This window comes from Girardinichthys multiradiatus, chromosome 21 (genome assembly GCF_021462225.1).
Source record: "Girardinichthys multiradiatus isolate DD_20200921_A chromosome 21, DD_fGirMul_XY1, whole genome shotgun sequence".
NCBI lineage: Eukaryota > Metazoa > Chordata > Actinopteri > Cyprinodontiformes > Goodeidae > Girardinichthys > Girardinichthys multiradiatus.
Window position 1 is genome coordinate 6,945,451 of NC_061813.1, and position 23,954 is coordinate 6,969,404.

The 23,954-nt window shown below is 42.4% G+C and overlaps 1 long non-coding RNA gene across 1 annotated transcript; it reads right to left on the reverse strand.

Annotated features, from left to right (window-relative positions):
• Positions 1-7,841: 7,841 nt before the first annotated feature.
• LOC124857636 lies at positions 7,842-9,528 on the reverse strand. Its single transcript, XR_007035644.1, has 3 exons — positions 9,424-9,528; positions 8,383-8,498; positions 7,842-8,305 (listed from the first exon to the last, which is right to left on the reverse strand). It is a non-coding gene; the product is annotated as an uncharacterized LOC124857636 (long non-coding RNA).
• Between the last annotated feature and the right edge of the window lie 14,426 nt (positions 9,529-23,954).

Consider the following 23,954-nt stretch of genomic DNA (forward strand, 5'->3'; position numbering starts at 1 on the left):
TTCTCAGTGGTCCAAAGTACTTTTTTCAGATGAAAGCAAATTCTGCATGTCATTCGGAAATCAAGGTGCCAGAGTCTGGAGGAAGACTGGGGAGAAGGAAACGCCTATCTCACAAAATTAGCATATTTCATCCGACCAATAAAAGAAAAGTGTTTTTAATACAAAAAACGTCAACCTTCAAATAATCATGTACAGTTATGCACTCAATACTTGGTCGGGAATCCTTTTGCAGAAATGACTGCTTCAATGCGGCGTGGCATGGAGGCAATCAGCCTGTGGCACTGCTGAGGTCTTATGGAGGCCCAGGATGCTTCGATAGCGGCCTTTAGCTCATCCAGAGTGTTGGGTCTTGAGTCTCTCAATGTTCTCTTCACAATATCCCACAGATTCTCTATGGGGTTCAGGTCAGGAGAGTTGGCAGGCCAATTGAGCACAGTGATACCATGGTCAGTAAACCATTTACCAGTGGTTTTGGCACTGTGAGCAGGTGCCAGGTCGTGCTGAAAAATGAAATCTTCATCTCCATAAAGCTTTTCAGCAGATGGAAGCATGAAGTGCTCCAAAATCTCCTGATAGCTAGCTGCATTGACCCTGCCCTTGATAAAACACAGTGGACCAACACCAGCAGCTGACACGGCACCCCAGACCATCACTGACTGTGGGTACTTGACACTGGACTTCTGGCATTTTGGCATTTCCTTCTCCCCAGTCTTCCTCCAGACTCTGGCACCTTGATTTCCGAATGACATGCAGAATTTGCTTTCATCTGAAAAAAGTACTTTGGACCACTGAGAAACAGTCCAGTGCTGCTTCTCTGTAGCCCAGGTCTGGGGAATGCGGCACCTGTAGCCCATTTCTTGCACACGTCTGTGCACGGTGGCTCTGGATGTTTCTACTCCAGACTCAGTCCACTGCTTCCGCAGGTCCCCCAAGGTCTGGAATCGGCCCTTCTCCACAATCTTCCTCAGGGTCTGGTCACCTCTTCTCGTTGTGCAGCGTTTTCTGCCACACCTTTTCCTTCCCACAGACTTCCCACTGAGGTGCCTTGATACAGCACTCTGGGAACAGCCTATTCGTACAGAAATTTCTTTCTGTGTCTTACCCTCTTGCTTGAGGGTGTCAATAGTGGCCTTCTGGACAGCAGTCAGGTCGGCAGTCTTACCCATGATTGGGGTTTTGAGTGATGAACCAGGCTGGGAGTTTTAAAGGCCTCAGGAATCTTTTGCAGGTGTTTAGAGTTAACTCGTTGATTCAGATGATTAGGTTCATAGCTCGTTTAGAGACCCTTTTAATGATATGCTAATTTTGTGAGATAGGAATTTTGGGTTTTCATGAGCTGTATGCCAAAATCATCTGTATTAAGACAATAAAAGACCTGAAATATTTCAGTTAGTGTGCAATGAATCTAAAATATATGAATGTTAAATTTTCATCACGACATTATGGAAAATAATGAACTTTATCACAATATGCTAATAGTTTGAGAAGGACCAGTAGTTGCCTCCTATGAAGATGGTCAAAGGGTTATGGTTCGGATCAGGTTTAGGCCATTGAAATGAATGAAAACGAATGGAAGTCAATGCAAAGTCCTCAAAAAAGATAGTTATCCATGGATGTGTGTGTGTGTATGTGTGTGTGTGTGTCCCACTGGCAAAGAGTTAGTGGTAGGGTCAGGTTTAGGCCATAGAAATGAAGGCAATGAAGGGAAGTCAATGCAAAGTCCTCACAAAGATAGTAATGCATGAATGTGTGTGTGTGTCCAAGTGTGAGACACGGAGAGAATAGAGGCAGAAACAAAGACAGAATCTCATACAGACATATACAGTAGGAGATACACAGAGCTATAAATAGAACAGTGAGGAATGAATCAGCCAACCAGCAAAGAGTGTCAGTGTAACTTGACACCTGCAGCATTCTTAATGCAGCACTTCACTATTGACTTTGGACCTGGTTCAGGTGTAGGTTTGTACATGGTTCTGATGAAGATTGTAACCAGGTTCTGATGGAGATTTGTTTCTGGTTCTGATGGAGTTTGGGTCTCATTATAATTGAGATATGTACCAGGTTCTGATGGATTTTGGACCTGGTTCTGATAAAGGTCTATTCCTGGTTCTGATTTATTTTGGACCTGGTTCTGATGGAGGGTTCCTAACTGGTTCTGATGGTAATTTCCTCCTGGTTCTGATCGAGTTTAGGTCTGGTTCTGATGGAGTTTTCTTCCTCGTTCTGATTGAGTTTGCACCTGGTGCTGATGTAGGGTTCCTAACTGTTTTTGTTCGGATGGAGTTTGGGTCTGGTTCTGATGGAGATTTTTTCCAGGTTCTCATGGATGTTGGACCTAGTTCTGATAGATGTGTCTTCCTGGCTCAGAAGGAGATTGGACCTGGTTCTGATAGGAGGTTCTTCCTGGTTCTGAAGGCGATTTGGACCTGGTTCTTGTGGAGGGTCCCTAACTGGTTCTGATGGAGATTTTCTCTTGGTTCTGATGGTGTTTGGGTCCGGTTCCGAAGGAGATTTGTTCAAGGTTCTGATGGATGGTGGACCTGGTTCTGATAGGTTTCTTCCTGGTTCCGATTGAGTTTGGACCCGGTTCTGATGGAGGGTTCCTAACTAGTTCTGATGGAGATTTTTGCCAGGTTCTGACAGAGATTTCCCCTTTGTTTAGATGGAGTGTGGGTCTGGTTCTGATGGAGATTTGTTCCAGGTTCTGATGGATATTGGACCTGGTTGTGATAGAGGTTTCTTCCTGGTTCCGACAGAGTTTGGACCTTGTTCTGGTGTAAGACTCCTAACTGGTTCTGATGGAGTTTGGGTCTGGTTCTGATAGAGATTCGTTCCAGATTCTGATATGCTAACAGCCTATATGCCAAAGTCTATGAAATTGCCTTTTAAATTTAATCACTGTTGTCTAGGTGTTGAAACAGCAGTACATGTTGCCTTCAACCATATCAGAAGATGCTGATGCTTCCTTTGCTTCCCCCTTCCACCTGTGTGTCTCAAGAAGTCAAGTGAAGAGACAACTGGAGAGACTGAATCGGAATAAGGCTGCAGGTCCAGATCATATCAGCCCTAGAGCCCTGAAGGCCTGTGCAGAGCAGCTCTGTGGGATTCTGCAGCACCTCTTCAACCTTAGCCTGGCCCAGAAGAAGGTTCCGGTGTTGTGGAAGACCTCCTGTCTTGTTCCGGTACCAAAGAAAACTCGCCCATCAGTCCTCAATGACTATAGACCTGTTGCCCTGACATCTCACATCATGAATGTCATAGATTGACTCCTGTTGGCCCACCCGAGTAAGCAAACAGTAAACCATCAGGACCCCCTTCAGTTTGCTTATTGCTGTGGAGTTGGAGTTGAAGATGCCATCATACAACTGGTTCAACAAACCCACTGTCATCTGGACAAAGCCAGTAGCACTGTGAGGATCATGTTCTTTGATTTCTCCAGTACTTTTAATACAATCCAACCTGATTTGCTTTGTCAGAAACTCTAGAAGACTCAGGTGGAGGCCTCAACAATCTCCTGGATCAAAGACTACCTGACAAACAGACCACAGTTTGTGAGACTGAAGGATTGTGAGTCTAACCAGGTAGTCAGCAGCACAGGAGCACCACAGGGGACTCTACTCTCACCATTCCTTTTCACTCTGTACACCTCAGACTTCCAGTACAAGACAGACTCCTGTCATCTGCAGAAATACTCGGATCTGCAATCGTGGGGTGGATCAGAGATGGACAAGAAGCTGAGTACAGGAAGGTCTCATCTCATTTTGAACGTGACTAAAACAAAGGAGATGATTGTAGATTTTAAGAGAAACAGGAATAAGTCAAAATCTATTTCTATCATGGGAGAAGACGTGGAGGTGGTGGAGGAGTATAAATACCTCGGTGTTCACCTGGACAACAGACTAGAGTGGAGATGCAACTGTGAAGCCTACAAGAAGGGACAGAGCAGACTGTACTTCTTGAGGAAGCTTAGGTCCTTTGGTGTTTGCATCAAGATGCTGCAGATCTTCTATAAGTCTGTTGTGGAAAGTGTGATCTCTTCTGCCATCATCTGCTGGGGAAACAGCATCAGAGCCAGGGACTTAAAAAAGCTCAACAAGCTGATAAAAAAGGCTGGCTCTGTTCTGGGGACTCCTCTGGAACCTCTGGAGATCATTGTGGAAAGACTGATTCTTCATAAAATGAGGAACATTATGGAGAACCCTGAGCATCCTCTTCATGAGACTGTCCTACAACAACAGTGTCTTCAGTCAGAGGCTTCTTCAGATCTGCTGTAAGACGGAGCGCTACAGGAGATCCTTCCTGCCCACAGCCATCAGCATCTACAACGGCTCTTTGAGGAAACCCTCATAATGAGCTACAACAACATTTAATTTCCCTTTGGGATTAATAAAGTATTTTTGAATTGAATTGATTTGAATCGAAAAAGTTAGTAATCCATGGATGTGTGTATGTGTGTGTGTGTGTCCCACTGGCAAAGAGTTAGTGGTAGGGTCAGGTTTAGGCCATAGAAATGAAGACAATGAAGGGAAGTCAATGGAAAGTCCTCACAGATATAGTAATCCATGGATGTGTGTGTGTGTGTCCGAGTGTGAGACACGGAGAGAATAGATGCAGAAACAAAGACAGAATCATATACAGACAAAGACAGTAGGAGATACACAGCGCTATAAATAGAACAGTGGGGAGTGAATCAGCCAATCAGCAAAGAGTGTCAGTGTAACTTGACACCCCAGCATTTCTAACGCAGCACCTCACTATTGTCTCCCCTTCCCTGAGCTTTTAACATGGAGGCGCATGCTTCCGAACTACCGCCCTTAACTTGGAAATCGTAAGGGCTATCGATGTCATTCTTGGACCGTTTTTCTCAGAACGGACAGGGGAACGAGAATATTAACGCTTTTTTGCTGAAAATATAATATTAAAGGCACAACACTAGGTCAAATGAAAGGGAAAAATGGAGAAAAACATAAAAATGCCTGAACATGCTCTTGAACAACATCTAATAACTCGGAAACTATAAGGGCTATTGATTTGATCCATGCACCGTATGAATCAGCAGGACTTGCTGAACAATCATGGAGCTTCTCAAGTTTCTACAAAAATGTGTCTGGGAATTGTGACCCTGTGAAAAAGTGGATCATTTTGACCATTTTTAACCTGAGCGAAGGTGAATCTTTCGCTCTCAAACAAACCTATTTCATGAGAAAACGATAAAAGCTATCCAAAACATTTTTGGACCGTAGGTATCAGCGGGGATCGGTGAACAATCCTGGAGATTTTCATGTGTCTACATAAATCTGTGTAGGAGATATGACAGTGTAGAAAAGTGGATAATTTTGACATTTTTCAATTTTAAGCGATTTTGGGAAGGACAGGTTTGGTACTCCTAAACAAACCTTTTTTATGACAAAATGATAAAAGGTATCAAAAAACTTCTTTCACTGTGAGCGCCAGCAAGGTCTGAAGTTAAATCTCCACAAGACTCATGTCTCTACCTCAAACGGTTTATGAGAAGTGGCGTTTTGAAAACATGTGAGTTTAAGGATTTCTTGCTGATTTTTTCTGAAATTCCTATAGGTTTCCTATACAGGGTGTGTTGACTTTGCGTTGCTTTGGGGCGTGTTGCCGGAAAACTGTTATGCCCACATCAATGAGGGTGACATTTTCTGAATCGCGAAAGAGCATCCTACGTTTTGATGTATAATTTGTATAGGTAGAGTGAAAATGGAGCGAGTGAAGAGAGTTTGTTCGTTCTTTTTCCGGTTATTCAAAAACCTAGAGTGTACACTCTAGCGACGCGAACATTCCGTCATTGGATTACATTATACAACTGAAAATCAGCCTTCAGCATTCACACAAAAACCAGTCATTTTAGTAAAACATGAACTTATTTTAAGAAGCAAGTAAATAAAACATAAGCATTACCTTTCCGCCACTTTACTGATGTGTGGCAGGAGCGCCAGCTTTCACAAACGTCATTAAAATAATCTAATAATCATACCTGAGACACCTGTCATGCCCAATAAGGTCTAATGTTGATTATTCCGAAATTTATATTTGAATTTCTGTTTATTAAATCTGCTATATTAAAATAAAAATATTTGTCTTCATTTAAAATCTGCTTGTCTTGAGCTCCTATTGGGTTCAACTGTGAAAATCTTTTGTGTAAGATATTCTGGGAAATGTGACTTATAACTAAAGGATTTGAATTGATTAATAAAGAATGTGATAGACCTGGACGCCTTCCTCAGGAGGTGTTCCAGACACGTCCCACCATGAGGAGGCCCAGGGGACACCCCAGGACACGCTGGAGAGACTATGTCTCTCAGCTGGCCTGGGAGCGCTTTGGACTTCCAACGGAGGAGCTGGCGGAGGTGTATGGGGAAAGAGACATCTGGGTGTCTCTACTGAGTCTGCTGCCTCCGCAACCCGGTCCCGGATGAAGCAGAAGACGACAAGTACGAGTATGAGAATTTGATAGAATAATAAACAGGCCAATCACATAAATCTGTGAATTTAATTTGCTGTTGTAATCTGTAAAATTTAGCAACAGTTTCGCAGAATAGAGTCAAATTGGGAAAATACGACTGAATTTAACTGACTCCAAACACACCATAACAAACCAGAACAAATGTACTACTGATAGCATGGGGTTCTCATAGAAAGTTGCCATTAACACCAGCTATATAACTCTCTGAAGGTACTCTTTAGTAGTACAGAATCTGAGCACAATTAGGAGAAACTTTTCCTGGTCAGTATGAATTTCTGTGGCAGTAACCCTTACTTTGCCACACCAAATATTCTCCATATAGCTGAATCAAGAGTTTTAAAGTGCATATAGTTGGACAAAAATCTGCTAATGTGTTACATTACTCAATATGAATGTAAACAAGTATTATCCTGAAGAAAAATGTTTTGTTAGGGCTAATTCTTTTTCCTTTTTAAATAATGACTGAAATCTAATTCTGCAGATTTTAACAGATGGCTATTGTTAACCAGTTTACAAATCGCACCAAACAACAAAGTATGTATTTATAATAAAACGTTTTTTTTTTTTACTTTTCTTCAATCTCATTCATAAATTCATAAAGTGCTCACCTACAAACCTGTTAGACTCATTTATCATGGCTGCTAACCTGGAAGACGTACTTGTCCTCTTTAAGTAAGTAAAGTAAGTTGTGAAAGTATAGGGATTCTTTCCTGTCTTCTTCCTATGAAAAACAGCTATAGTCATCCAGAGGACAGACAAAAGTGTCCTGAGTTAAAAGAACATGAAAAATGGTAATATGCAGCTCAAATAACTCAACAGTCCTAAAGCCTACCTACCAACCCAGTGACATCATCTTACTAATTCTGTTACTGTTCGAGTTTAAGGCCAATTAACATTTTGCCTGGAATCCAAAGAAATAACACGCCAAATGTTGGGTGCCACTCTCCTGAAATGGGCTAACTACAGTACAACTATAGTTTTATGTCCCCTTTTAATAAGTCCTAATGCTACAGTTATTTCTTTCTCAGGTGCCAGACCTTTTCATGATGTTTTAAAGTTGTCTTGATGGTTAGCTGTCCAGAAGCTGAATGGTCTTTCCAAGTAGCCTTTTTTCTAGGACTTTTGGTCTTTTTTTGAAGATTTAATGTCTAGTGCTTGTTAATTTGGAGATGAATGCAGGACAAAATGTAAAATACATGACCCAGCCGACTATATATGGGAAATGAACAACATAAGAATACAGTGCCTTTAAGAAAAAGGTTTGAATCCCAGAGGCCTGGCATATTACTGTCATAGTTTTGTAAACCAACTTGAACCCACATGCAGGAAATGCTCAAGAGAAACAGGAAAGTTTATAATGATTTTAATGAATACAGGAATACTGGGCGCTCTGGTACATGGAGGGGTAGGCCGTAAAAAAGAAGCGAGCAGTAAGTAGGAGTAAAACCAAGAATGGATTAATGAATAAGCATTTCCTTACTAGGCTGGGTGAGTTCTCCGCCAGGAGGAGAGGGATTCAGATTGACCAGAAAGAGCACACAGTGCGGTGGCTGCGGTGGTACGAAGGCTTCCAAACCAGGACTGTGCAATAATGAGTGGTAGTACGGTGCCGGAGCTGGGTCGCTTGAGAGCGGTGGAGGGTGGACAGGTTCTGTGGAATCGGTGTGAGCCAGGAAGCACTTGGCGGCAGCCAGCAAGGTAGTCCAGTAGGATAATAACGACGTGGCTTCTGTGAAGCAAAGGTACTCCAAAAATATACTTTCACAAAGCAAGGCGGCAATCCAGTCTGGGTAGTATCCAGGTAGTCTCGATCTGGGATACAAGAAGCAGGTCAGCAAAAAGTCAAAACGAGAAATACTTAACTATACATGAGAAGGCTGGAGCTCTACCACTGAGGGCTAACACTCGAGCGTTGAGATGCTGGCTGCCTGCTGCTTAAATTACACCGAAGCTCATCAGTGAAGATAGGGAACACCTGTCACCTCCACCAGTACTCCAGCACCTGCTAAAAACCAAGCACATAGACACACACACAAACATACAAGCTGCCGTGTGACCACCACGACAATTACTAGGGAATCTGTAATTCTTCATTTGATCATCAGCTGTATAGAAAGTTTTAAGTCAAAAGTTTTTTGGGAATCATATTTTCCTCTGGTCAAACTGTTTTATTATGGAGATTTAAAATTAAAGTAAAGTAATAGGAACAAATTATATCTTTGTGACTAAGTTCTAGAAAAATCAAAACATTTCATATATGGTTTTGACCAAGCTGTCTGATACAAGCCTTTTTATTTCTTAAGATTCTATAGATCAGAATTGTGTAGCTCCGCAAACAAACATTCATTTAAAAATGGTTAGTTACCAGATAATATTCACCTGATTAGAACCACCTAGAAATGCCAGAGGAGTCATATTATCAGCAGTCTAAACTGAGAAGAGTATAAACTGAGGAAGTTGGATGTGGAATTGGGAAAACACATGCAGGGCAGGAAGATCAGAAAAACAAAGAACTAAATCAAACCTGACTAAACATCAAATTAACAAAAGAAACCTGGCCAGACAAGATAAAGCTACCCAGAGACAGTTGTAACATGAAGAAAACACGAAGTAAACTAAATACAATGCACAAGACCAACACAACGATCAACATAAACCAAAATACAGTTGCAATCATTATATACCTTTGTGTTGACAGATAAATGTTTAGTACATTTCTCTAAGAGTGTTTAATAGTTTTTTTCCCTATATCCTTCCCAAATTTTATCCATAATGTTATTTGTGCACTTATTTTCTTTGTATGTGCTGATTACTTGGGTCAGAATAATCTGGTGTGAATTTTATGAAGAAGCAAATCGTGGTGGAGGAGCAGGACCCAGGCACAGACTGGAACATTGGATAAACATAATTAATTAAATGAAGAAACTTACAGGGAGCTTAATGAAAGAGGAGGAACACAGCGAATCACAGGCACAACAGGGAACTCTCCATGAACTCTCCATGAAAACTCTCCAACTGTTACTCTCCATGAAAACAAGGAGAGTAACAGAATGTTACGACGAGGAGCATGGACAATAGGTGAGCATACATAGCGAGGGATGAATGGAGAATTGACATGAAATGCAGGTGTGTGTAATCAAGAGGAGAATGAGTAACAGCTGAAACCAATGAGGGGGAAAGCTGAAAGTTAGCATAGATGTGTCTTCCAGCAGAATATGCATGAATACCAAAGATACTTTTTATAATGACGGAGGAATGAAAACAGGTAAGGCATCAGCTTTTCGGGAAATTCATCAACGTTACTCTCTCCTCACATTTATTATTCAACTCACCTGTTATCTTGGCAACATAACAGGAAGTGTCCTTATAAAATAAAATTTAACATACATGACAAATGACAGCCTACATATTAAATAACTCAACCGAAAACTAATATGACTGGGGCTAAACAGGAAGACTGAAAATAATCTAACAGAGAAATCTAACTGTACCAGAATAAAGTAGAAAATAAGTAAGCAATGGGATGAACCAAAATGGCCACACAACCAATATAAACTAGAACTGAAACAAGTAATCGATTTAATCGATTAAAATTTATGAATGAAATAGTTGTCAACTAATTTAGTCATCGATGAGTTGCTTTGTAATCATGTTTTGCCGTATGCGGTCTATTTTTTAACGCAACCTGTTACATTTGTGGTCAATGTGTGGCAGTAATGAGCCACCGAACGCTGTGATCTACCGTTAGAGCAGTAGAAGAAGAAATCAGCTAATAGTTGGCCTTGTTTTGCATGACATTCCACGCGCATGGATCTGTACGCGGCACAAACACATTTGCACTGAGCAAGATGGCGGAGCACGAAAGGTTACGGAAGAAAAGGGGGACAAAAGAGAAAACAGAAGAAAAAACACGAACAAAGTATGGGAGCACCTCACCCTAGATGCAGTAAAAAGACGAGTGACCTGCAAGATATGCAAAAACCGTCTGGCATGGCACGGAAGCACGACTTCTCTACATGAACATCTGAGACAAAAGCATGTCGGAGTTCAATACCATACAAATGAATACACATTTGTATGGTATTCTTCCCCATTTTTGTATTCTATGCCTAAAAATGAGCATATTTTACACTGTTGAACTAATTTGTTCCTTTCTAAACTGAGTTAAATAAATTGCGGTGAACTGTACAATTCCCTTGTGTTTTCCTTTTTCATAATGAAAATTTGTTCTCAATAACTTATTTGGGGAAATAAAAGCAAATAAAAATTAATAATAACAGATTAATCGATTAATCATAAAACTAATCGACAGATTAGTCGATTATTGAAATAATTGTTAGTTGCAGCCCTAATATAAACAAAGAAATAAAAAAACAGAACATGAATGAACCTTAGGATCATGGTAGTTGCAGGTCTGTTAAATAGTGATGGGACTTCTAGCTCTATTCAGAGGGAACCAAATCTTCAGGATGTGTTTGCTTCAAAAAGCCGTTCAAAAGAGCCATGTTTGAAAATGTGTATATTTTGAAGAACAAGCCATTTTATTCCTAAAATAGTGTTAGATTAATTTGGTAATCCGGACATGTGTGGGTGAAATTCACAACAGAAGTAGAATCATATGTATTCAGATATTTTTTATTTTAATTTTAAAGGTGCAATATAGAACCACAGTATCTTTTATGTAAATGTTTTCATAAAATCAAGTATAAATATGAAAATATAATTAAACACCCCAGTTGTTCTTTACTACAAGTGTTGTGTGCATGTATGTAATTTTAATGCCATATTTAATATAGAAACAAAATTGCTGGGTTGTAGATGACATATATCAATATGACTACATGCAAACGGGGGACAGGAAGTAAATGCAGTTGTACACTACCCCGTTTCCTTCTGTTGATTCGGCGTCAAAATGCCTAAATTTGGTGCTGTGTACAATTGTTGCCTCCTCTCTGATCAGGAGAAAGATAAACGTGTTCCAAAAGTAGTGTGTCACAGGGGAGTTAATTTTTTAAAAACTTCAGAAAAAAGACGACAAAAGTGGATCAACAATCTACGGCTAAATACAGGAGGTGCAGAAACGGACAATGCAAGAGTTTGCAGCGACCACGTTCTAACAAGTAAGGATGTTACCGTTTATTAAATCATATTTTCAGATATTTTATTGGGCCTGTAGAATATAAACTATCTATGTGTATAACTGGAATGTGCAGATAGAGGACAGGGAGTAGAGGATAGAGAGTGCAAGGTCATAAATTGGTGAAGGACAGGGAGGGCCGGAGACAAGACAAGATGAGCTTGCTGGAAGAAATAACAAGAAGCACTCCTTATTTGGTCATAAGGAACTGTTATGCTATACATGAGTTACATGATATATTTAATGTGAACACACCCTGGAGACTTAATAAACCGAGCTGGAAGCGGCGAGAGACCAGAGTTGGGCTCGCAGGTGTTTGGATGGGGCCTCACTCTGCGCAGAGGCGAACTTAAGTTGATTATACTTTGTGTTTATTTCACTCTTTTGAAACCTGTGCCCAAATCAACGGACCCGGGGAAGCAGAGACGGCTTTGACAGGCCATTCTTAGAAAGACAGAGATCTGTAGAGCTTGAGATCTGTAGTTTTCTGCACATGGTTTACCTACATTGGAGAAATGCAGTAACATCAACATATACATACAACTCTAGCACGAATTTGGGTTTACGGAAGCCAAATAAATTATTTACAAGTAGATCCAAACACAGAGAAATAATAATGGTTGACTCATAGTTAGCACTAGCGATAGCACTGTTATCATAGGCTAATTACCTAAAATAGCACAACTCACTACTCACCCAGGCAGAAACAAGGCAACAGCCATTTAAAGCTTCTTTGGGTCCTAAATGGTTGACCCCACCTAAAACAAAATGATTGTAGGCTTCGAGGCTTTTGAAAGCTTTCATCTGGCTCGCCGTATAATACGAGGTCTGCAGAACTAGATAGTTTGTTATATCAATCACCTCGACGCCGGGTAAATCCTCCAGATTTTATTACAAGCCTGTTTTATTAAGACTATATGGTAGTGATGTTACCCCTAACAGCGAGGCTCCAAAGCACGCAGTGGTGAAGCAGTGGGCCGGAGCTTGCTTCATGTGATGTCACCAATCAAGTGTGAACCACTTCACTGCTTTATTCAGAGTCAGCTGACTGCTTTGAGTTGAGTGGCGGGGTTCTACACGTATTATACGTTATGAACAGCTGGTTTTTGGATATTCTGAGTTTTGGTGGATTATTCTGTCATGGAGCAACCATCTAGGAAGTGTTTCCAAGTGTGGCAATATTTCAATTTGGTGCCACCTAATAAGGTAATGTACATTCAAAATGTTTATTAGAAAACCTATAGCCTATACTATGTGTTACAGTCATGGTATCATGTTATGCAAGAGGTGCAGTAACTGGTTGTTATCTTGGTTTTACAGGTGCAGTGTTTGCTTTGCTCACAGCTGCTGACGTATAATAATAATAATTCATCAATACTGAGGCATTATAGAGCCAAACACGAGAACACTCAGCCGCGTGCCACCGGTCAAGTTCAGCATAACATAGATATACATGCAGAATTAGAAAGAATGACAGTTAAATGTTTGTAAGTTAAATCAAAGTTACTTTTCTTTATTTATCTTTTTTAGGATCCAGGAAGCAAGAGCTTGATGAAGCTTTTGTGGACTTCATAGTGAAGAACACCCAGCCTTTCTCTGTACTCAAACCTGTACCACCCAGCCAAACATTTCCTTGTCACACCAGCCTCCTCTCTTCCCTGTGAAAGAGTATTTTCCAAAGCTGGAGAAATTGTCTAAAAAAAAAAAAGAAACTGTTTGAGCCCTTCTACTGTGCAGAAATTACTTTTCTTGAATAAAAACACCTGAAGTAACACAAGCACCCTCTTTATTACACCAAGCACAATGTCCAAAAACACTCAGTACACCAAGCACACTCCCAAAGAAAATATGAATGACAAATCAAAACATTTCACTCCATTTATTTATTTTTAGGTATTTATTTAAAATGGGACAGTGGAGTTTCATACAACAAATGTGAGTTAATTACTCTGAATCTTTAATGGGTTACTAAAAACACATATGTACAACACGCATATATACATACATAAGTGCTATTATTTACACAAGAGGTGCATCACATTCGTAGGGCTTCATTTGGTGCAACAATCACTACTGCCAGTAGATGTCACCCAAGGGAATTGAACAAAGCTTTGGGTAGTGAACCACTTTATGACACAATGGTTCAAAATAATTCTATGCTTCAAAAAGCCTCATTTTGACATCACTACTATATGGGTCATATCTTAAATCTACACATATGTTTTTGTGATATCCCGTCTGTGCCAGCTCATTTAAGGCATTAATGTACTTGCTGTGATCCATTTCTCTGTATTTTTACCTGGAGCAAGTTGCTTCCTGCCCTCCCATATTAATTTCGCGTGTCATCCAGGTCACGTGACTGCAACCCAGGAATAAGGAAAGCAAAATGTAACAAAAGAGGAAAAAGTGCACTTTAGTTCCTTTGGCAGAAATAAAAACCACCTACTGCACCATTAAATATAACTATTAGGGCACATTAATGGTAAATAAAACACTTAACTGTAAACATTAACCAAATAAAGTGTACAAACCTTTTTGTTGCGCCACTCATTGTTTTGTAGTCGAGCAATAAGCACACTGTGACCGTCCTCCTCTCCCCCCCTGCACGCAGCCTGTGTTGGTGTCACACTCAGCACCATCTTTCACAGTACCTTCAAAAGTATCGGATCATTCGAGAACATCTCATCACTACTATTTAATTTATCTTTGTCAAATTTCTTTGATGATTTGAAAGATTTAGGGGGAACAAAGAAGCAAACACTGAAGAAATCTTTAAAGGAGCAAAACAGCACTGTATCTGACCACAGACCCAAAGTACAGCAGAAAGTGATGCCTTTCAGTTCTATTTCGTATAGGTTTCTCCCTTTAAGCTGTCGCCAATGGGTTTATCCCATTGCGTGCAGCGCAGCATTGAAAACTTTAGTCCACGGCCACCTGATGTGTGGGCCCCACCCCGGTCCGTATAAATTACGGTGAGACTGTTCAACGGCTCCCATTTTGTCTGTAGCGAACAGGTATGAGCACTGATTCTACAAAGATGCCCAGCGATAGCTGCTCCCATCCGTGTCCGTCTTGTCAGATGGGTTACATTGAGGCTTTCAACCTTCATGCTGTCTGCAAGGGCTGCCTCGGTCCTCACGCCTCAGTCCTCCTGCCCCTTCTGCGAGCTCCTTCCTATAAACGACAAGCAACGGACGATGGCTAGCAGAGAGGGCACTACCTGCTGGACAAAGCCATTGATTTATTTGAGGATGAGCAGTAATCAGATGATTCCTCTCACAACGTTAACTACGGCAGCAGCCCAGCTACTGCCTCTCAGCTTGAGAGTCTAGTTGCAGAAGAAGGGCAGCTAGGCGGACGCCCATCTGCTTCTAGCCTTCCACGGTCAGCTACGACCCTGCTCCCAGCTATTGGTGCACTTCTTCTGTTGCTACCAGCTATTATACAAAGGGCTGCGAGCCGTAAGTGTCTGACTGTGCCATTGCCCCAAGCCCCGCTCCGATCGGACAATCTGGCGGGAAGGTTCGTCTCAGTTTATGTTTGCGCCCCCCCCCCCCCGCACACCATCTGGTCTCTGTACTGTGCAGTAATGATTCAGCGCAAAATCCGGCTCAATCTCTTCTCTTTGATCCCGGACGATCTAACGAAGGAGATATTGAGCAGTCCCATCAGCCTAGATGCCTGGTTCGGTCCTCACTTCAAATCGGCGCTGGAGAAGACAATGAAGACAGCCGAGGAGTCGGATGCTCTACGTCACCTGGTGCGGCCTCGCTCTTGCTTCCGCACTCCTCACTCATCAGGTGGCTGGCGGGATCGCCGTACTCAGCGTCAGCAGCACAGGCGCTCCACAGCGGACAGAGTATCCTACTCTGCTCCTCCATCAGGCTCTTCCTTCCAGCACCAGCAGTCTTTTCTGGCGTGGCAACCTGCGGCTCAGAAGTTCCCCAGGAGCCGTCGGCAGGCACTGTCCTGGACCAAACAGCAGCAGCAGGAACAGAGGAGACAGTCCAAGAAATAACTTCCTGGGGGGACTGTGTGTGTTTATGAATCTGTTAATTTGAAATAAAACAAAAACCTCTCTCTGAGAGCAAACTTCCAGCAGATTCCAGCCTGACTGTAAGATTGGGCGATCTTAAAGCAGCCTCGCATGCATTCCCCACACTTGGCAAGCCAGTGACCTATAAACTCTCGTTTGAGAGGCTCCATTATCTCATGGGTTTTAATAGAAGTGTCTCTACCACTCAAGCTGAGACATCATCTGATCAACCTGAGCTCAGACATCTTTGCGCTCAGTCTAAAATAACAGAGGCTGCGGCTCCTCTTCCTCACTCATTACACAGCTTGAGTGGAAGAATCTCTCCCTCCACCCAGCTGCAGTCTCGTAAATGACGTTTTACCAATACTGACGCCTCTGCTCATGTCACCTCATGTGGGACTGCCCCGTTTCCGCTCTCTCTGCGCTCAGCCAGAGCCCACCGTACCTTCTGCTGTCGCTGCCTTCCCCCCTCCTCACTCATCTTACAGTGGGAGTGGGGAAACCTCTCTGTCATCACACAACAACACGCTTTGAAACATGTTATCCCTGCTCCCTCTCAGAGCATTCTTGCTCACCAGCAGAACCCTCAAGTAAGGCTAGAGCTTGCGCATTTTGTTGATGCTGAGCCCTTTCGGTCCGAGCTCTCCATGAGTTTCCCCCGGACAGAATCCGAGACGTGTAATAGTAATAGGGGCTCTAGCCTGGCTCGCATCCATGAGCACCACGGCACGACAGATAAATGTGCGCCCGGTCTCAGAGCACTACTCAGATTAGCAGCACCTGTGTTCCCTGGACAGGTGATGGACAGACTGATCAGCAGAGGTTACATGCTGCAGTTCCTGTCACACCCCCCACCGTTCAGAGGGATTTTGGAGACAGTGCTGTCCTCCCCGGAGCAGGGCTCCGTTCTAAAGTCAGAACTGCAGAAACTCCTGATTAAAAACTGAATTTCCAGGGTCTCTCAAGGAGAGGAAAACAGTGCCAAACAAAACAGGAGGAATGAGACCAATACTCGGTCTGCCCCTGTTCAACAAATCGATCATGGAGAGATATTTCCACATGCTGACAACCAGTCAGGTGCTGGAGAACATTCACCAGAATGACTGGTTGACCTCCATAGATCTGAAGGACGCTTATTTCCACATCCCCATCATCCCGAAACACCGGAAATATCTGTGTTTCGCAGGGGGTCTCATATCAGTACAACCGCCTGACGTTCGGTTACTGTGTTGCCCCACAAACGTTCTCTAAATGTTTGGAAATGGCATTGCAGCCGCTGCGCTCGGCAGGGATGGGAATCCCCTTCTATCTGGACAATCTGCTTTTGGTGGCCCGATCCAGAGAGGAAGTGGCGGTGCAGATGAGAGCGATGGCCGCACATCTGACAGTCCTGTGGTTTTCCATAAACTGGCAAAAAAAATTCTGTTTTTCCATCCTGAAAGATTGTTTATCGGGGGGTGGAGTTAAACTCAGCCACAATGAGAGCCTGACTCTCACAGCCCAGAGCAGAGGTGCTGTCAGTGCTTCTCCTCCGTGACAGCTTTTTCACTCATGCAATTACTGGGAAAGACGTCAGAGGCTCACATGGTCATTCTGCTGGGTGTGCTTCATTTGAGACGCCTTCAGTGATAGTTCACCCGCCTACACATATATCCTATTTGCCAGAAAAGGTGGATGATGCCAGTCCCTCCTTCAGTGGGGCCCAACCTCGCCCACTGGGGAAATCCCGCATCCTATCAAAGGAAGTTCTCCTCAGCAGACCTGCATCACACGGCTCAGTGTTCACAGATGCATCCCTGTCGGGATGGGGAGGAACGTGTCAGCCTCAGGCGGTGGGAGCACAGTGGCCAGATCACACGTCCACATAAATCACCAAGGAAGTGTGCACTCCGCTCAGCTGCTAAACATTGCCGGACATCTGCTGGGCGCACATAAACCTGCTCTCCATTGTCCCGCAAGATGTGGTGTGCACAATTCAAGGCGCATGAATGGCTTCTACCACAGCGTCATGCACATCAAAGTGGACAGCTTTTCAGCGCCCGTGCGCAGAGGAAGGCGTGGAGCCCATTTCATGTCCATTAGGCTGTGTGCTGTCATTCTTCCAGCAGCTGATGAACAGGATATTAGCTTTCAGCACCATTAAAATTTATGCTGCAGCTATTTCCTCCTGTCATGAGGATTTTAGCGACAGAACGGTTTTTAACCACCCGCTGAAGAAGCGGTTTCTGCAGGGTGTGCATAGACACAGACCTGTGTCACATCCTCTAGTCCCTCAGTGGGATTTAGCGCTAGTTCTGCGTGCATTGGTTAAAGCTCCATTTGAGCCTTTAAATCAGGCTTCACCTAAATTTCAGTTTTTTAAAACAGCCCTGCTGCTAGCTCTGACTTCTGCGAAGAGAGTGAATGATTTATTTGCGCGCTCTGTCACTCCTTCATGTCTGAGAATACGAGCCGACGGCAGCTCAGCTGTCCCTGCTTTTACACCTAAAAGCATCATGAGCTCGTTTAGATTGCGAGTGATAACTCTGGATGACTTTTATCCTCCTCCTCATAATTCTGAAGAGGAGGCCACCTCTAATGTCCTCTTTCCCATGTATTCGCTTTTGTGTTACGTAGAGCGCACGGCTGCACTGCGCTGCTCCCAGCGTCTGTTCATGCATTACAGAGATAACTCAGCTGGACTAAGCTATTTAGGAGCTGTTTGCCCAGTCTCACCGTAATTTATACGGCGTAGGGTGGGGCCCACACAGCAGGTGGGCGTGTACTAAAGTTTACAGTCTGCGCAAAGGGATAAATCCACTAGCGACAGCTTAAAGGCTGCGCCTATACTCATAGAATCTGGGGTTACAGTACGTAAGCGTTTCTTCTGTTTTCAAGCGTACTTTTAAAGCATCTATCCATAGCTTAAATCTGTTTATCAGTTTTTGTCTCAGTGCCCTTCACCATGACATATCCAGGGCGTGTAAGTGGTGAGAATTAAAATTGAACACTCCAAATCAATAGCCCTGGAGTAATTTCACCTCAGCTCACAGAAACGTAGCTATTCAGAGTTTACATATGATGTTTTAGATGCTCATGGATTTGCTGGACTACAATGAATGGATGGAAGTATTTAACTTGCTGGTAAACAGTGTAGACAATGGAAACAGTACTGTTTCCACAATTTGCTGTGTAATTTACTGCATTTAAATACACTAATGATGACACAGTATTTATCTGAATGGTGCTTGTAACGCTCCTGGTGGCATTCATGTAGTATTTAGTAGCAATTATTAAATGCCTTTAAAATAATTATCAGTAATTACTTTAAGTCACCAGGAGTTCCAAATTGTACAAATTTAAACCCTTTTGGCCTTCCATACATCCACATCTCATCAAAGCAGGAACCCAAAACTTTCTCACGATAGATACGATTTGCCTCTAGTCACTGTCTGTCAGCACATAAAAGCAACAACACCATCTGTATGAGAATACCTAATGTATTCTTTATCTGACTGATGTCAGTACAATAACTGTTCAGTATGCATATCTGTACCTTTAGATAATGTATTATTTAGTTTATTCTAGGAAGTCTGAATGTGGTCATGTTTTGATACATCCTTATAAGGACAAGAGCTGCTCCTTACAGATTCAAGTTACTTTCTGTGGTTTGTTAACAAATATCAACATTTTACTTCTCCACTTCTGTATTTAAAAGAAGCAAAGCATCCGTTTATCAGCTGTTACTGTGTTCACAGTGGAGCAGATTTGCCACTGTTCATGGTCACTCCTGCAGTAAAATAAGTGAGATTGTGCATTATGATTACACTGTAATCACAGAGGAAGAGAATTCATTACGGCCTCTAGAGTGAGCAATGGTTACTTCAGAATCCAATTAACTAAAGCAAGCACGCTGCATCAGTTACCAGGAGCACGCTGCCTGTGCTCACTTCACACTGTGAGGAATAACATGCGCTCCACATGGAGGGGGCTAAAAAGAGAAGTGTATGATGAGCACTTCAGAGCCAATCACATGAATGTTTTTGCTTTGATGTTTGTGCTTCTTGTGAGCAAAGCCTCCATGCAGAGAGAAAGAGAGAGAGGAGAGTTAAGGATGAGTTTATTTGGCAATCATTCCCATAAACAGAAACTGTTTATGGCTCTTCTGAGATGATTCTCACATGGCTGGGGCTCTGCAAATTTATCTGAAATATCATTTGCTTTGAGAAGTGACTGTGCAGCTGACAGACAGACAACATTTGTAAAGGCAATGCTGCAGAGTTTTAAAGTGTGGTTCTGAAATTGATTGCACAAAAGGCACTAATCAGTTCCCTAATGCTTCATTTAGTTTTAGTTCGCAAAGGTCAGGGATAAACCCCTGATCCATTCATTTTCTGTACCAACTGTCCCAACAGTTGGTACACAGAGGTTGGGTGGACCCTGGTAAAGAACTTTTTATGGATTTGTCTTATTACAACCACAATATTTAACAACTGCAACTTGGTCTACCTAAACTGACAGGCCGGAAAAGGAAAGCATTAATCAGAGAAATAGCGAAGCGGCCCACAGTACCCGTGGAAGAGCTGTAAGTATCTGATTAAGGGGTTTAATTTGTTTAAAGGTAAATGGGACTATGTCATCCACTTATTCATACACACATTCACTCACTAACAGTGGTAGGCTACATTGTAGCCACAGCTGCCCTGGGGCAGACTGACAGAAGTCAAGCTGTCATTAAATCAGCGCCACCATCAACGGGCAAGGTGGGTGAAGTCTCTTGCCCAAGGACAAAATGACTGAGATGGACGGGGTGGAGATTTGAACCGGCAACCCACCAGTTACAGGACGATTGGTCAGGTAGAGAAATTGGTTAGAACACGTTTCCTACGCAAGTCTGTCATTCACAGAAAACGTTACTGAATGTCACAGCCTTGTGAGTTAGTTATTTTTTGATCAAATTCGGTGTTATGTTGCAATGTTTAATACACTCACCGGCCCCTTTATTAGGTATAACTTGCTAGTACCGGTTTGGACCTCCTTTTTCCTTCAGAACTGCCTTAATCCTTCATGGCATAGATTCAACAAGGTACTGGAAACATTCCTCAGAGAGTTTGGTCCATATTGACATGATAGCATCACACAGATGCTGCAGATTTGTCGGCTGCACATCCATGATGAGCACATCCCAAAGGTGCTCTATTGGATTGAGATCTAGTGACTGTGGAGGCCATTTGAGTACAGTGAACTCATTGTCATGTTCAAGAAACCAGTCTGAGATGATTCGTGTTTTATGACATGGCGCATTATCCTGCAAGAAGTAACCATCCGAAGATGGGTACACTGTGGTCATAAAGGGATGGACATGGTCAGCAACAATACTCAGATAGGCCGTGTTGTTGACACAATGCTTAATTGGTGCTAAGGGGCCCAAAGTGTGCCAATAAAATATCCCCCACACCATTACACCACCACCACCAGCCTGAGCCGTTGAGACAAGGCAGGATGCATCCATGCTTTCATGTTGTTGACGCCAAATTCTGACCCAACCATCCGAATGTCGCAGCAGAAATCGACACTCATCAGACCAGGCAACGTTTTTCCAATCTTCTATTGTCCAATTTTGGTGAGCCTGGGCAAATTGTGGCCTCAGTTTCCTGTTCTTAGCTGACAGGAGTGGCACCTGGTGTGGTCTTCTGCTGCTGTAGCCCATCCGCCTCAAGGTTCGACGTGTTGTGCATTCAGAGATGCTCTTCTGCATGCCTTGGTTGCAACAAGTGATTATTTGAGTTACTGTTGCCTTTCTATCAGCTCAAACCAGTCTGACCATTCTCCTCTGACCTCAACAAGGCATTTGCGCCCACAGAACTACCGCTCATATTTTCTCATATTTTCTATTTTTCGGACCATTCTCTGTAAACCCTAGAGATGGCAGTGCATGAAAATCCCAGTAGATCAGCAGTTTCTGAAATATTCAATCCAGCCCGTCTGGCACCAACAAACATGCCACGTTTAAAGTCACTTAAATCACCTTGGTTCCCCATTCTGATGCTCAGTTTGAACTGCAGCAGATCGTCTTGACCATGTCTATATGCCTAAATGAATTGAGTTGCTGCCATGTGATTGGCTGATTAGAAATTTGCGTTAACGAGCAGTTGGACAGGTGTACCTAATAAGGTGGCCGGTGAGTGTATGTTGACATTTGAATTGATTGCTTTATGCTGTGTGTCCAGCTAGCCGTGCTGTAAGTGAGAATTTTGTAGTTTGCAGCAGTTTGCACCATTTCATGCGTAGTTCCTGCAGTTTAGATTAGCGTTGCCCACTAATCACATACACCATTCAGCCTATCAGTAAGGAGTGGAAGGTTAAAACATCTGCCTTTTTACCCAGGGACGTTGTCTCCGGTGGCATTGTTTGTCTTGCCATGCATAAAGCGCTGTGACTAGCTCCACAAAATCCAGGTCCGACATGTTAGTTGAAACCGGCAAGAGAAAAATAGAAGCTCCACCTATTTGATGACACAGTGAAGCGAGTGGAGCGTTGTCGCATGTTGGCCACATGAATTACTGGAGAAATGTCAGACAAGCGACAGCATGTGAATGAGGCGAAATATTTGCTGACATCACACTTCGGAATGCACCTTTATCCACAAACTATGTTGTTGATTATTTTTCCCTGTCAGCCATGAGCAACAAAAATAAACCAGATGGAAGCTGAATTAAAAAAAGCTAAATGTGGGATATTTCTGCTTATGAAAGGAGAAACAAAAATTTTTTAATTCTATGACCATGAAAGCACATAGTAATACTTGCACTGTGCATGCGACTTCTCTATTATCTTGATTAAGGTATTTGTTGTCAGTAGTAATAAAGATAATGATGTTTTATTCAATTGTTCGCTTTTTAAGTGAACAAATACAATTTGGGTTTTAAGCAGTCAGATACAAGTACATTTATTTTAATTTACAAAAAACTGGGCCAGTAACAAATGTAGATTTTGAAATGTCTTCTGCAGCTTAAAACTTGGCTTAAAAATATTGAGTCATATGCTGCAGTTTTTTTTTTGTTTTTTTTTTGGCTTGTTTTGAAAGTGTAGTTACTTACCTAGGCTTACTTTGTTATTAGCTGTGATTAGCTGGAAAATTTACTTCATGGTTGTTTTAACCAACATGTTGTCATTTGAAATGTCCAGATAATATAAGGTGATGTCAAGGCGGTAATGATCACTTGTGCACAATCTGCACCATAACCAAACTCACCTCAGTTATGTCTGGGCAGGTTTTATTTGCACTACACCTCCTGTGTAGTTACGCTAAATATTTTTGAGAAGTTGTTCATAGAACAATCAACAGTATACAATAGATCATCATTTCTAAGTGTACTGTCACCAAATTTACTTGTGGCATACCTGATCCACTGCTTGTTAAAATACAGCTCTTAAATTGAAGAGAACATTATAGATAGTTTTTTTTAGAAAGGTTATTACTTCTCTCAACCTCTTGAACGTCATTTATAGAAACTAAGTTCTAAATCAGGGAAATCTGTTGTGGAAACAAATGCAACAGAGATACATTAGCGGAGAAAATACATCTATGGTTAGGAATTTAAAGGAAAAAAAAAAGATTTTTAAGGACATTGTTTTTGGAATTATATTTGTTAGGAAACAAATATAAGGGTTGGGGAAATTATATTTCAAACACAGCTTTTAAAAAATAAATTGGAGACATTAAAATACAAGATGATAATAATAACATGAAGATAAATTATAACAGCTAAAGACTTATACTTGTCGCCTTCCGCTTCGGACCGGGTCTTGGGGACAGCAGACTCAGTAGAGCTCCTCCCGAGGAAGGTGTCCTGGAGGCATCCAGTATAGATGCCCAAGCCACCTCAACTGGCTTCTCTCAATGTGGAGGAGCAGCAGTGCCCGGCCACCATACGGAAGAAGCTCATTTCAGCTGCTTGTATCTGGGATCTCATTCTTTCGGTCATGATCTAAATCTCATGCCCATAGGTGAGGGTAGGAATTTGGACTGACCCCTAAACTGAAAGCTTTGCTTTTTGGCTCAGCTCTCTCTCCACCACAACGAACCGACACAGTGTCCCCATTACAGCGGCAGCCGCACTGTTCCGTCTGTCAATCTCCCGCTCCATTCTCCCATCACCCGTGAAGACCCCAAGATACTTGAACTCCTTCACTTGAGGCAGGAATTCCCTGCCTCAAGTGTTGACTATAGCCTCAAGTGTTGACTATAGTGTTGACTATGACTGTTTAATTATTATGGGAGACTTCAACATTCACATGGACAAACC